This window comes from Podarcis tiliguerta, assembly GCF_965153285.1.
Source record: "Podarcis tiliguerta genome assembly, chromosome: 7".
Taxonomy (NCBI): Eukaryota; Metazoa; Chordata; class Lepidosauria; order Squamata; family Lacertidae; genus Podarcis; species Podarcis tiliguerta.
Genome location: NC_139540.1, coordinates 47,425,724 through 47,438,530, shown reverse-complemented (window position 1 = coordinate 47,438,530; position 12,807 = coordinate 47,425,724). Strand labels below are relative to the sequence as shown.

At 42.2% G+C, this 12,807-nt stretch overlaps 1 long non-coding RNA gene across 1 annotated transcript in view; it reads left to right on the top strand.

The window, feature by feature from the left end:
• Nucleotides 1-7,906: 7,906 nt before the first annotated feature.
• Nucleotides 7,907-12,807, top strand: part of LOC310681992 — a 38,883-nt gene continuing 33,982 nt past the window's right edge. Inside the window, exon 1 of the long non-coding RNA XR_014513701.1 lies at nucleotides 7,907-8,028. This is a non-coding gene — a long non-coding RNA (uncharacterized lncRNA). The remainder of the gene's footprint in view (nucleotides 8,029-12,807) is intronic.

Genomic DNA, 12,807 nt, shown 5'->3' with positions numbered 1-12,807 from the left:
CGCCGGCCCCTCACATCAGGCGTTTCGCATTGTGTGGGAAAGAAGGGAGATTGCTATCATGGCACCTGCTCTCTTGCTGCGCGTATATATATGCAAGAGAGCAATTGAGTAAATATATTGATCGGTGATGTCTTTTTCACTCATGAAAAGTTTTTTTTTTAGTCTTAAAAAAGAAGAGTGGCAACCCTAATAAATAAGCTTCCCCTCTTTTCAAGCATCACCTTATCTGTGCTTCTAATAGCAACTTGAGCTTGGGCTGCATTAAGAGGCACAGCCAGGGCCAACCCACCCATTAGGCACACGCACACGGAGGCAGCAGCCTCAGGTGGCAGAGCCCCACTGGAGTGGCCCCCCACGGGCACCCCACCTGATACCACCCTTGCAGAGCCTCATGCCCACCCACATCACAGGGGCAGCAGCGTGGCATTTTGCCTCAGGAGCCAAAATGCCTTGGGTGACCCGTGATCACGCCTAAGATCCACTATTACCTATGCAGTGTGGGCCCATATATTGTTATGAAGTGGGGGGAAGGAGAGAGAGACCCCACTAAACCCAATAAACCAATGAATGTCAAACTCTAGCTAATAATTGGGACACTGAAGGGGAAAATGCAGACTGTAGCAGTTCTCCCGAAATGTGCCATAGGAAATCCTTAGGTTTAGCCTGTGCAAACTAGCCTGGTTGAATGTAGGCCATTATGAAACAAGGTGCTCAGGTCTGCAAAACAGAAGTTGCTCAGGTGACTTTGTGTGAGGTGACAGGAACAAAGTATTGTTTTACAGGAGGCTTGTGTGTGAAGAAGAAGGAGAAAAAAGGGCAGACCTCCATGAGCTGCTGGGCAGCGGGGCAGGACCATCTTGGCTGCTAGCTGGAGGGGGCTGCACTAAGAGACCCAGAGCCATGGCTGCCTGCTGTTGTGGACCCAAGCTTGCTGAAGCCATGAGAGGGACAACAAGAGATACTCTGGGGGTATAATGTTCTGCACCCCTTCCATTGCAGACCTCCAGGTATTAATATACAGTGGTACCTCTCGATGCGAATGGGATCCGTTCCGAAGCCCCGTTCGCATCCTGAAGTGAACGTAACACGCAACTGCGCGTGCACGAGTTGCGTTTCGCCGCTTCCGCGCATGCATGTGATGTCATTTTGAGGGTTTGTGCGAGCGGCGAAACCCGGAAGTAATGCGCTCCGTTACTTCCGGGTCGCTGCGGAGCACAACCCGAAAATGCTTACCGTAACTTAGTCATATTCATAGCGTATTCATCCCGAGGTATGACTGTATGTTAATAAAGCATATTACTTAAAGACACTAGCTTCCACTGTGCCTCGATCTTCCCAATGAAAATACAACGCTGGGTTAACACCTGGAACCCCTGGAATCTTGCACTGCTTGTGGAGATTGGGGTTGCGTGTAACAATATGCTTACTCAGAAGCAAGTCATATTCCCAGGAACTGCATGGAATTGCAGCCTTAAGCTAATATTGGAATAAGTGGGACCTGCAACCAAACCTTGCTATGTATCCTTACTGCCTACCAGATGTGCTCCTCTTAAGTGCTCCTGCCAGCTACTCATGCCCCTTCCAGGACACAATCAGGACTGCAGGCTGGAAGTTCCCCATCTATGCTATAAGTTGTTAGAGCAGAGGTTCTTAACCCTATGGGTCCATGGATAGGCTTCAAGGGGTCTGTAACCAGGCAGAAAATAGATAAATTTCAATGCAACTAGATGAATTGTATGCAAAATCTTGTATGTGTTTATGTGCAGTTGTCTGGGGAGGGGCTCCGTGGTTTTCATCAAATTCTCAAAAGGGTCTGTGACCCAAAACAAGGTTAGGAGCCATTGTGTTAGAGTCTCAAGTAGCAAGTGCCTTCCCCACTTCCAGGGCTGCTAAACATGCTCATACCTCAGTGGACTGTTAAGCAATTATTATCATTTCCTCCCAGATATTTTTTTTTAAACCTTTCTACATCTCAGCATTCTGTCAAGCATGTTGATATTCCCATCTTATTTCTTAGTGGCCATGTTTTGTATATAGTATTTTTTGCTCCATAAGGCGCACCTGACCATAAGGCGCACCTAGTTTTTAGAGGGGGAATTCAAGAAAAAAAATATTATTTAAAGGGAGCGCTGAGCAGAGCCTGTATGCATCCCAGGCTCTGCTCATTGCTTCCTTTCACAAGCTGTGTGGAGTATGTGTGTGGCTCTTGGGGGCTTTTCCCACCTGCCTCCCCCCTGCATTCGCTCCATAAGATGCAAACACATTTCCCCTTACTTTTTAGGAGGGAAAAAGTGTGTCTTATGGAGCGAAAAATATGGTAATCATGCAGGCACTCACCTTCTGATCTTGTTGGCTGGGGCAACCTAGTCAAATGGGTGGGGGAAGAAGAAGAAGAAGAAGAAGAAGAAGATACATTAAGGTATCTTAAGGTATATATTTCTCCATTGCTCAATTTAGGTTGATTTATTTGCCTTTTCATAAATATTGTTTAGATGGGAGAAATTAAAAGGTAGAAGATGCAACAACTAAAGTAAGGGCTGGTTGTAATCTATGCCTCCCCTCTTCATTGGCTTAATGCCACTGTAACATTCCCTTTAAGGGCAGTTTGCTATGCAGACATTAGTTGATGGTGAAAATTTAATTCCAATTGGGTAATTTATTCACCTCATGTTTTCTCCCATTGAAGCTGCTGTGAAATGTACAAGAGCAGGCTGGACAATTTTTGTGTGTCAGTTTTCACCTGTGCTTCCAGCCTTTACCCCTACCCGCCACCCCCCCAGCTTCTCCTTTGCTCTTCCATGGAATTCCACATGGAAGGCCGCAGAATTAACCTGCAAGACAGATAGTTCAGATTATATTTGTAATTATTTTTCTGGAGAAACAATCAATATGTCAACAGGTTATAAAATATGAATGCTGCTGTTTTCATGACAAATTAAGTCAGTATTTGACAGCAGTTGAGGACCTGGGGACAAAAGCTGACAGCATGTCTGCCGCTATAAGCGAAAAGAACAAAAACATTTGAACTTTTCAAATGCCAAGCCAATAAACAGGATTCAAAAATGACAGCGGAGTAGAGCTCCTCTATTTTTCTGCAATAGAAGCCATCTCTTTTAAATTCTCTCAGACAGTTATGAATCAAGCATCTGAGGGAACAATATAAATAGTGTGATAATATTAACTATACCCGTCATAAATTTGAGTTTATATCCTCTGAAAAAAGTACATTATGTTTCATCAATGTAGTGTAGTCAAAGAGCATATGGATCTCATTCTTCATTTGCTTGCTTCCATATCCATCTGTCTTTAGAAAATTACCTTCTTGCTGCTGAGTTAACATCCCAAAAATAAATTATTTCGGAGCCTCTGTGGAACTTCTATGGAAATAGCTTTTATATCAACAAAACTGTTTGCTGCAGCATTCCTAGCTTACTTATCAGATGGCCTGCATCCAGTACAACAACAGGAGGGGATGTTGCAGTTAAAATACTTTACCTCTCTGTCACTCAAAAGGATTTATGTTCAGAATATTTCCAGGGTAATTAGCAAGATGACTGAAGGAGAGCAAGGTAGTGGAAGGCAAATGTCATTTTCAATAACTTTGTTTTTCTCTTCTCTACTCAGAGCCTGCCCTATGAAACAAGAGTGGGCAGAAAGTTGATTGCTGTGGATCTCCAACCCATTTCTGTTAGAGTGTGCAGTGCCTAATGCTTGCTGGGATTCTTGCAAAAATAAAAATGCCAGACTAGCTGAGTCTTGATTGGATCTATTCTAGCTAAACCCTGCTTATGTTATTAAGCATGCATGTGCAGGATGTGTGTGTGAGAGAGAGAATTACAAACGTTCACAATTCTATGTGCATATGGATAGGCTAGCAATGCAACATGACTGCTTTTTGTTGCCCTGTGGAAAACATCAGAAATAGTTGGCCACTAGAGGGAGTATAGCTGCTGTTCAATGTAAAATCTGTAAGGTGAAAACTGTGGCAAGGATAAAGTTGTTCAAATTATAATATCAGTAGTCTTAACAACTTCACAATTCACACAGTTTTACAGGAAGTTGAGAAATCTGAGGATTATTGGAAACAATGTATTCTGGGCCCTTCTACACTTAATTGTGCTGTTCCCTTGCCCCAGCTCAGATCACATATAAGGTACACACATGGCATCTTTTGCAAAAATGCACATACCTGAACTATCCCCTTGAACCTGCCCCTGCACAACCATCCTTACCTTCCAAGCAAGGCACTGAGTTGTTAAGGTTGAAATCACACAATTTTATTGTGCACAAGATGTAATCATACTGTACAAAACATAAAATATATTCAAATTATAAATAAAATATAAAAACACCCAAAATTGTACAATGTGCTGATATTAATGGCTTATACATCTAGTTTTTCAAGACTGATTTAAAACCAATTTTCTTCAAAGAGCCCTGAATCAGGCTTTACATTTGCCATTCATTTGTACTGTGCAGTGCAATTATATTCAAGTTTACTCAGATGTAAACCCCACTGTGTTCACTGGGGCTTCATCACCAGGTAAATATGCATTGCAGCCTTAAGGCTATCAATGTCTAACAAAGTTTTCAAATGTAATGTATCATATTTTCTTTTCTAAAGAATTGTGTACGTAATTGATACACATGTACATCAGTAATACACTTTTCCAGATTAAGTTGTACCAGTTAACTGAAACTTTTGACAATCTAGAAGTAAAAACAAAACTTTCCCTGTCCCTTAATACCTATCCAGCTCCTGAAAATGCCAAAAGACTATTTGACTGTGAGGAACATGGAAGCAATGCTTTACTTTCTTGGAAAATGACAATAATACAGGAGGAAGGAATGACCTTTATCATGAGTTGTATTGTCAACTTCACTTTTGTAAAGCAAAGTTTTCTGCTTTCGTCTCTTGCTGGGCTTATTGCGTTTCAGTTTGATGCAACTCTATTTTATTGTTATTGTTATTAGTAATCACCGTTAACATCAGCTCTCACCTGTGCCTCCTAGAAGCTGTCAGCATGCTACAGTGGGCAAACCATGGGAAATGGCTTTGACTGGCTGACTAAACCAGGTGAGGCGTAGCTAATGGGTCTCAAACTGTCAGTGAGTTAGGGACTTCTCTTGCATGTGAAGACAGGCTTCGGCGGACTGAGTGGGTGGGTCTAACGGTCAAGATTTATTATTAATGCTGGAGATGGAAGAGTATCACCATAGTAGGCTAATGCATTAAGATATTAAGATGTAGCACAACATTCTGCAGATTGCTCTTCCCAGGATAACTGGCACAGCTGCCATTTCTCCTTGGAAGGAGAACATAACACATGAAACCATGATTATCCCTCCTGCCAACTCTGAAATAATCACATTTCCTAGTTATGTGTTGAGGTGCATCATACATATTTTTCACATTCAGAGAAATCTGGAATGACATTCTTATCTATACCCCAACACCACCTGTTGACTGAAATTTCATCTACTCATGGCAGGCAGTTTAATAGCAGGATAGTGAGCCCAAATGTCAGACACCTGTTACAGAAAACAGCATAAATGTTGTGCTTGTTGCTACTGATTTCAGCTGGGCAGAACCCACTTTGTGCTGTACTCTGATGAAATTTACTAGTCTATAAAGCGTGCAGTGCAATTACTATGTTGAATTCAAGCTGCGTAAAATTGTTCTTAGGGTGAGTTACTATTGTATTTTTTTAAAATAAACAGTTTTAGCTATTGGTTTATATTGAGTGTAGTTCCTTCTAATCCTTCTTATTTTTGTTTATTAGTTTCCAAGAAACTAGAAATAACATGGTTGGTTAATGGTGCTTAAAGCTAATTTAGATGAAAGAGAAAATTGTTATACATGCAGCTAGCAACCCTCACTGTAGTGTGTTAAAAGGCAACCAATCCTATTCAATGTATCAAATTTCTCTATGGACTAGTTAATTGGCTCTGCTAAACATGGTCGCTTCTATTTTATACTTCTATTCAAATTTCAGTTTTCCACCAAGTTGCCCAAGCTTCATTAATTCATGAACATTGGCCTTGTGTGCCATAATTGTACGCCTCTCATGCAGAAATTCACTGCTCGTACTACATTACTTCAAGGATGCCTAGTCCTTGTTCAACTGAAAGCTGTTTTAGCAATTTTTAGTACATTTATTAGCAACACTTAATCTACATCAAGTAAAACAAATTGCAGGTTCTCTCCTCTTTAATATAGGGCACAGGCACATATTGTACTTTGCGGATGGATTCATTTGGTAGATGCAGACTGATTTGATATCATTACAGTGCTCGAATGTTACAGACACCAGTAGTTATTTTTTTCCTTTCAGGATGATCTAAACTGGGTAACCATTAATGCAAAATGTGAATATCCCACAAAATTAAATTTTGGGATTATTATAGTCCTTAGTAGCAATAAGCAGCAGTAGCAATTCTACAGCAATGTTAAAACGATCCAGTCTTTTGGGTGGGAAGACTAATTGTATGGGTCTTTCCTATGCTCACAGCCACCAAGTTGGGTCACTTATATGTTAACCAGCTACACAGAGCCACTCACAGACAAGCAGTTCCCACACAGTGGGAGCAATGTTCACAGGGCTTTGTGTTGACTGGAAATATTACAGAGCTATGCATAATTCTGAAGTATTAAGAATATTGTTACAAAAGTTGGGTGCCTCCCCCCTCTCAGCTGAGTGGTGGCAAGAGTCCATAGGGTTCCAGGCACTCACCCAGCGTCTGTGTTCCTTTGGAGAATTGAGACACGGCAGAGACTGTTGTAGCTTTAAGAAATATGGTTTAGTCACCTATTTACACCTTCAGTCTGCATGGAGTCCACATCTTACAGCATGGTCATTTCAAGAGGGGCTTGTACCTCACAGTTGTGCAGCCCGCCCGCCTAAGATGGACTCCCAGCCCTCTTCCTGCTTCTTTTTCCCAGACCCCTTGCTCAAAACTTCTCTTTTCCTGTCACCTCACACCCAGTAACCCTGGCAACCTTCCCAATCCCCACCATGCGCAGCCAAAGGGGAAGAAGAGTGAAAATCTATGTTTCTCCCCACATCACTCAATATTTGAGGCACTGTGGCTGAGATGGGGAAAGCAATGGGAGAGGTTTGCTAGGCTCATAAAGCCCCGGACAAAAAGCTGGGATAGGAAGTTTGAGAGACTAATGCACAGATGCTTTTCTCTATCAGTCTTACCAGCATTAGCTTCCACCAACACCCAACCATGCCAGAGAAATGGATGAAGAAAAGCCTTAATTAACTGTGGTAAAAGTACGATATTTTCAACTAATGTACTGGCTATCTTAAAGAGGTATGTTAAAAAATAAGTTGTAATAGGTATTGTGTAATGTATTTTGACATTTGTATTGTATTGTACATTCCACTATATTCGGCATGGGAAGTTTTCTGTTGGAAACTTAGTTCAAATATCGCTTGGGGCCTTAACTGACAGTTATGAGGAGGGGTTAGCGTTAGAATTCTCAGTATAGATGCGAAAGGTAGGCGTATTTTGATTGGTGGGTGCAAGTTTAGAATTTTCAGTTAGACAGTGTGATTGGCTGGGGCTGAACTAGAGGGGCCGAAAGAAAAGTACCGTATTTTTTGCTCTATAAGACTCACTTTTTCCCTCCTAAAAAGTAAGGGGAAATGTGTGTGCGTCTTATGGAGCGAATGCAGGCTGTGCAGCTATTCCAGAAGCCAGAACAGCAAGAGGGATCGCTGCTTTCGCTGCGCAGCGATCCCTCTTGCTGTTCTGGCTTCTGAGATTCAGATTTTTTCCCCCTTGTTTTCCTCCTCCAAAAACTAGGTGCGTCTTGTGGTCTGGTGCGTCTTATAGAGCGAAAAATACGGTGCGTCTTGTGGTCTGGTGCGTCTTATAGAGCGAAAAATACGGTATATAAGGCTCTGCAGAGGATTTGTAGGGCAGTTGGAATAGTTGGTGCTTGAGGTTCAGGGAGCCAGCCCAAAGATGACAGCAGAGGTAGAGAATGGGGAAAGAGGAAGGAAGAAGAACTGACAGGTAAGGTGGAGTGGTTTGGAGGCCAAATACTTGCTGGGTAGAGCTGAATCACTTGTGTTAGGCTGAAAGGACAAGGGGAGAAACTGCAGTGCTGAGGGAAGAAATGAGAAGAAGCTTGGTCTTTGGTGTAGTACAGCAAGACAAATCTGCACTTCTATAGGGTTGGACAAAGAGGTTTCCAGCAGAGTCCTCTGTTGGAGAGGCTTAACTGGGGTGGAGAGAATAAGGGGGCAATTTGGCTAAAGGATTTTAATAGTTTCCTTAAAGCTGTCCTAATTTATCATTACTAGATTAATGTAAACTGTTGGTATTTAAAGTGACAGCAACAAGTTGACAAAGGTTATGCTCATTTAAAGATACTGTACTATTTTAAGTTTGTGCATTTAATAATCTTATAATAAATGAGCATAAAATCCTTTGTTAAATGTAATATATGACTTGCTTTGTACTACCAAGTTACTGGTAAGGTTCTGAGGGGGAAAGTGAGCAGCATTTCTGATCAATATAATATTATAGCTATTTAATTATTAACAAGAAAATAAAATATAAAATAGGGGGAAAGAAAAGAAAGTGGGGAAAAGAGAGAAAGGATTTATTAGTTGGAAATCATATAACATTTCTTAGATACCTTCAGTAACATTATTTGAGTGAAGTTTTTTTTTTTATAATTGGAAAACTTTAAGAGATTCCCATGAGTCTGGATCAGGAATGATTATTAATAGATTAAATGTTTCCTTATTAAGATAAGAAACTCAGATATATTTATATAACTGTGACTATAAATATGGGTATGACTACGATTATGAATGTGGTGGGAAAGGGAGAACCTGGATGCCCAAGACCTTTTCATTTTGTAGGTTTATTTTGGCCATATTGAGTTATATGATGTTGGGGGATTGCCATCATATTCAACTCCAGCAATTATTTCAGCATGTGTAAGTCCAGCTGGGAGTTGACTAACACTGGAACTTGCCATCTCTCTCTATATTTTTGGGTGGCAGTGGCATGTGTACTTTCCCTTCAACCCCCAGTAGTTTTATACTTAATGTCAACTTTCTTCATCAGTATGATTACTTACGCCACAAGATGGCTCTCTAACCACAAATATACTAACAAAAACAAATTCTACAGTTGTTTCGGAACAAGCCAGAGGAGGTTTGTTGTGAGATCTGATAATACAAAAATGTAATCATTACCAATGGCAGCTTTAATATTTCTCTCAAACACTTCATGGAAACATACTGTATGGTAGTGAAATGAGGATTTACTAAATATTTCAGAGAGAAATGACTGGTAGCTCCAATTTATTTTTGCATATCTTGTTTGCTGGTATTAATTTTCTGTATGCAGTTTTTCCAAGCCCACATATGCACACAAAAACTCATTTATATATCATGTTTCCATGCACAAGAGATTTGTGGATAGCTGCAAACCTAGGCCCTGAGGCAAATAAAATTATTAACAGGCACTGCAATCGTATACATCAGGGGTGGAGAACCAGCGGGACAGATTCTTATTTCTTCACCCCTGGTGGGCCAAATTTGACTGGTGGGTAGGGCTGCCCATCTGTCAGTCACTTGGTGTCAGTATGGTACCAGAGGGTTGGCATGTTGGAATGTCAAACCATAGTGCTGAGCTGTTTGAAAGCCCTTTTGCAAATAGCCCTGCATTGCTCTTGAAACCTCTAAAAACCAAAGTTTTATAGAGTAGTGCAGGGCTGTTTGCAAAAGAGCTTTCAAACAGCTCTATACTGCGCTTTGAAGTAGTATCCAGCTACATTGAAGTCCCTGCTCATCAGCTGATGAAAGTCAGCTCATCAGCTGACTTTAATCCTGCTCTCTACGAGATTCAGTCTCTGCTCTCTATCAGGCCTTCAGAGTGACACCAGAGGATTGGCAGGTAGGAAAAACAGCATTGTGGGTCAAATGGGACCTCCTTTTGGGCCAAGATTGGCCTGTGGACCAGAGGCTTCCCATTCCTGCTATACATATCTGCTCATAAATAAGTTCCAATGAAATCAATTTAGGTTGTTCCTGACTAAGGGCACAATGCTAAACCTAGATCTGTTGGGATGAGCAAGCTAGGTTATGACAGACCTCCAACTCAACTGGCAGGTTCCTGGATCAGCTGGGCTATACTGGAATACATTCCCAACCCTCCTTAGCCAAAGATAAGCCTGTGTAAAACCCTCACCCCAGCTCAGCTGGGGCTATGCAGGCTGCTCTGATACTGGAGGAACGTACACTGGTGTAAGCCTTGAAAAAGTGTGTTCTGGGGGAGTGATGGAGGCAGGACTGGGCAAGATTTTAATTCTGTTCAGTTTGTGGCCTGGCAACCCAGCAGAAATTATGCCAGGGTGGTGTAAGTCAAATTCTATTTTAATGCTTGCTTTCCCTCTGCCAAGCTTAAGTCAGCTCAGCTGTCAGTAGCCTGCCCCTGAATGGAGTTTGGAACTACATTATCATGCATAATTTTTCTTTAGCTTAGCATCAGCACATACAAGCTATTGTAGAAAGCAAACTGAGGTAAGTATCACTGCCAGCATTTAGATTTGTTATAATAGAATCCTTCTAATTGTGTTTCCCCAATTCAGTATGAAAAATGTGTATTTTTTGAAAGCACAGGTGTACTCTCTTCCTTCTTACCATGCAATATGTTTCTGGGTAACAATAAGTTCCAGGGCTGATCCCTAGTTCAAATTAAGTCCATTCTGGTTATAACAACTGACTTTCCTTATCACCACTAGACTGCAGGGCTGAAGGGAGTTAATACCTCCATTCTGAGAGCCAATGAAGGGAGTTTACCTGCTTTTTGCACAGGGTTGAACAGACTGTCTGAAATCAGGATAGCACCCACACAATTCCAACTCTGTGACCTTATTGTCAAACCTTGTTAGCAGAGCTTTCTTTCTATTTTCCCCCCTCTCTCTTTCTCTTTTGAGAGAGATTAATTGTAATTTGTAACATCTGCAGGTATCAGATCAGCCACTGTTACTATTTCTCTTTGAAAATGGCAGCTAGACAATGACCCTGAAAAGAAGTTATTTGCACAGATAATATTTCACATTCTGTCAAGGCTTCTATTAACACGTTCCTTCTGTTTCAATAAAAGCATATTTTAAGACATCACGGTTCTTTGGAATTGTTAAGCATTGCAGCAAGGACAAATACGTTCCTTGAGAATGAATAAAAGTGCTAAACCTCTTATGGCAGGATCTGTCACTCATCAACAATGAAATTTTATCCCCTTTTAAAAGAGGCTTCAGATTTTGCTTCTCAAATAAATATAAATCAGCACCCTATTCTAACTGCTCTGAGAGATTCTTTGTTTCTCTGAAATGAAATCACATGGCACCCATCTGAAGAGCCTGCAGTAAATGCTTTAGCTAGTAGTACTAATGGCAGCTGGATAATTTCCAGCCCTTTCCAAATTTGGAGGTGGGGAATGAAGATCCACATTGGAGCACATTGGAGCAATTTTTCCAGGCCAGTAACAGTCACTTTTAAGACTGGGCTGAATCCTTTGTTCAGGGATAGAGAGCTTGTGGCTCTCCGATATTGCTGAACTACATTGCCCATCATCCCTGACGTTTTGCCATGGTAGATGGAGCTCAGAGGCGCTAGCTTCCGAAAGAGAAGGGGACTGAACATTGTACATGTGATGTCACAACATTGGAGGAGCCGGGGGTGGAGCTGAATGTGATGGCAGCGCGGCTTCAATGGCCACGGCTTCTGCTGCTGCCTCTGCCACCACTGGCTGGGGGGCTGTCTGTGGCAGGAGGAGGAGGAGCTGGTTACTGAAACCACACTGCGCTTGGCCTCCTCAGGAGAAGCTGGGGGCGGAGCTGAGCACGGTGGCAGCATGGATTCTATTACTGTGGCTCCTCCTCCTGTTGCCGTGGAAGGGAAGGAGCGGGGAAGCAGCCCCTGGCTGGTGGCCGTGGCAGGAGGAGGAAGAGGAGCTGGCCATTAAAGCCACGCTGTGCTTGGCTCTGAGCTTGGCCTCTTCCGCCACTTTTGAACATTGGGGCTTCTGGTGCCCTCCCGCAAAAACTGGGGTTCGGCCCCTAGGAGATGCTGCCCCTGATGGGGTTGGTGGAAGTTGTCAAAAAGCATCTGGAGGGCCCCACTGCTCACCCCTACATTAGCCAGTGAACAGTCCTGTTGAGGATACAGCATGGTTTCCAACTAAGTTTTACTCAGAGTTGACATACTGGAATTAATTAACCTAAGTTAGCCATGTCCTTTAATTTCAATGGCTCTACTCTGAGCAGGACTAACATTGGATACAACCCATACTTGGTAACAGTATCAGGGGTTGGGGGAGGAAGTTCAGTAACTGCAAAGTGCAGGTGACTGTAAAACTCAATAACTTGAGCTATAGGTGAATAGTCTATAGAATCATAGACTCTTAAAGTTGGAAGGGACCCAAGGGTCATCTAGTCCAACCCCATGCAATGCAGGAATATCAGCTAAAGCATCCATGACAGATGGCCATCCAACCTCTGCTTAAAAATCTCCAAGGAAGGAGAGTCCACCACCTCTCGTGGGAGTCTGTTCCACTGACGAACAGCTCTTACTGTCAGTAAGTTTTTCTGAATGTTTAGTCAGAATCTCCTTTCTTCTAACCTGAAGCCATTGGTTCAAGTCCTACCCTCCAGAGCAGGAGAAAACAAACATATTCCCTCTTCTATATTGCCTGTTGTTGAACCCCAACTCTCTCTACCAGCCAGCAAGGTCAGTTATCAGGCATGGTGTGAGCCATAATCCAGCCACAGTT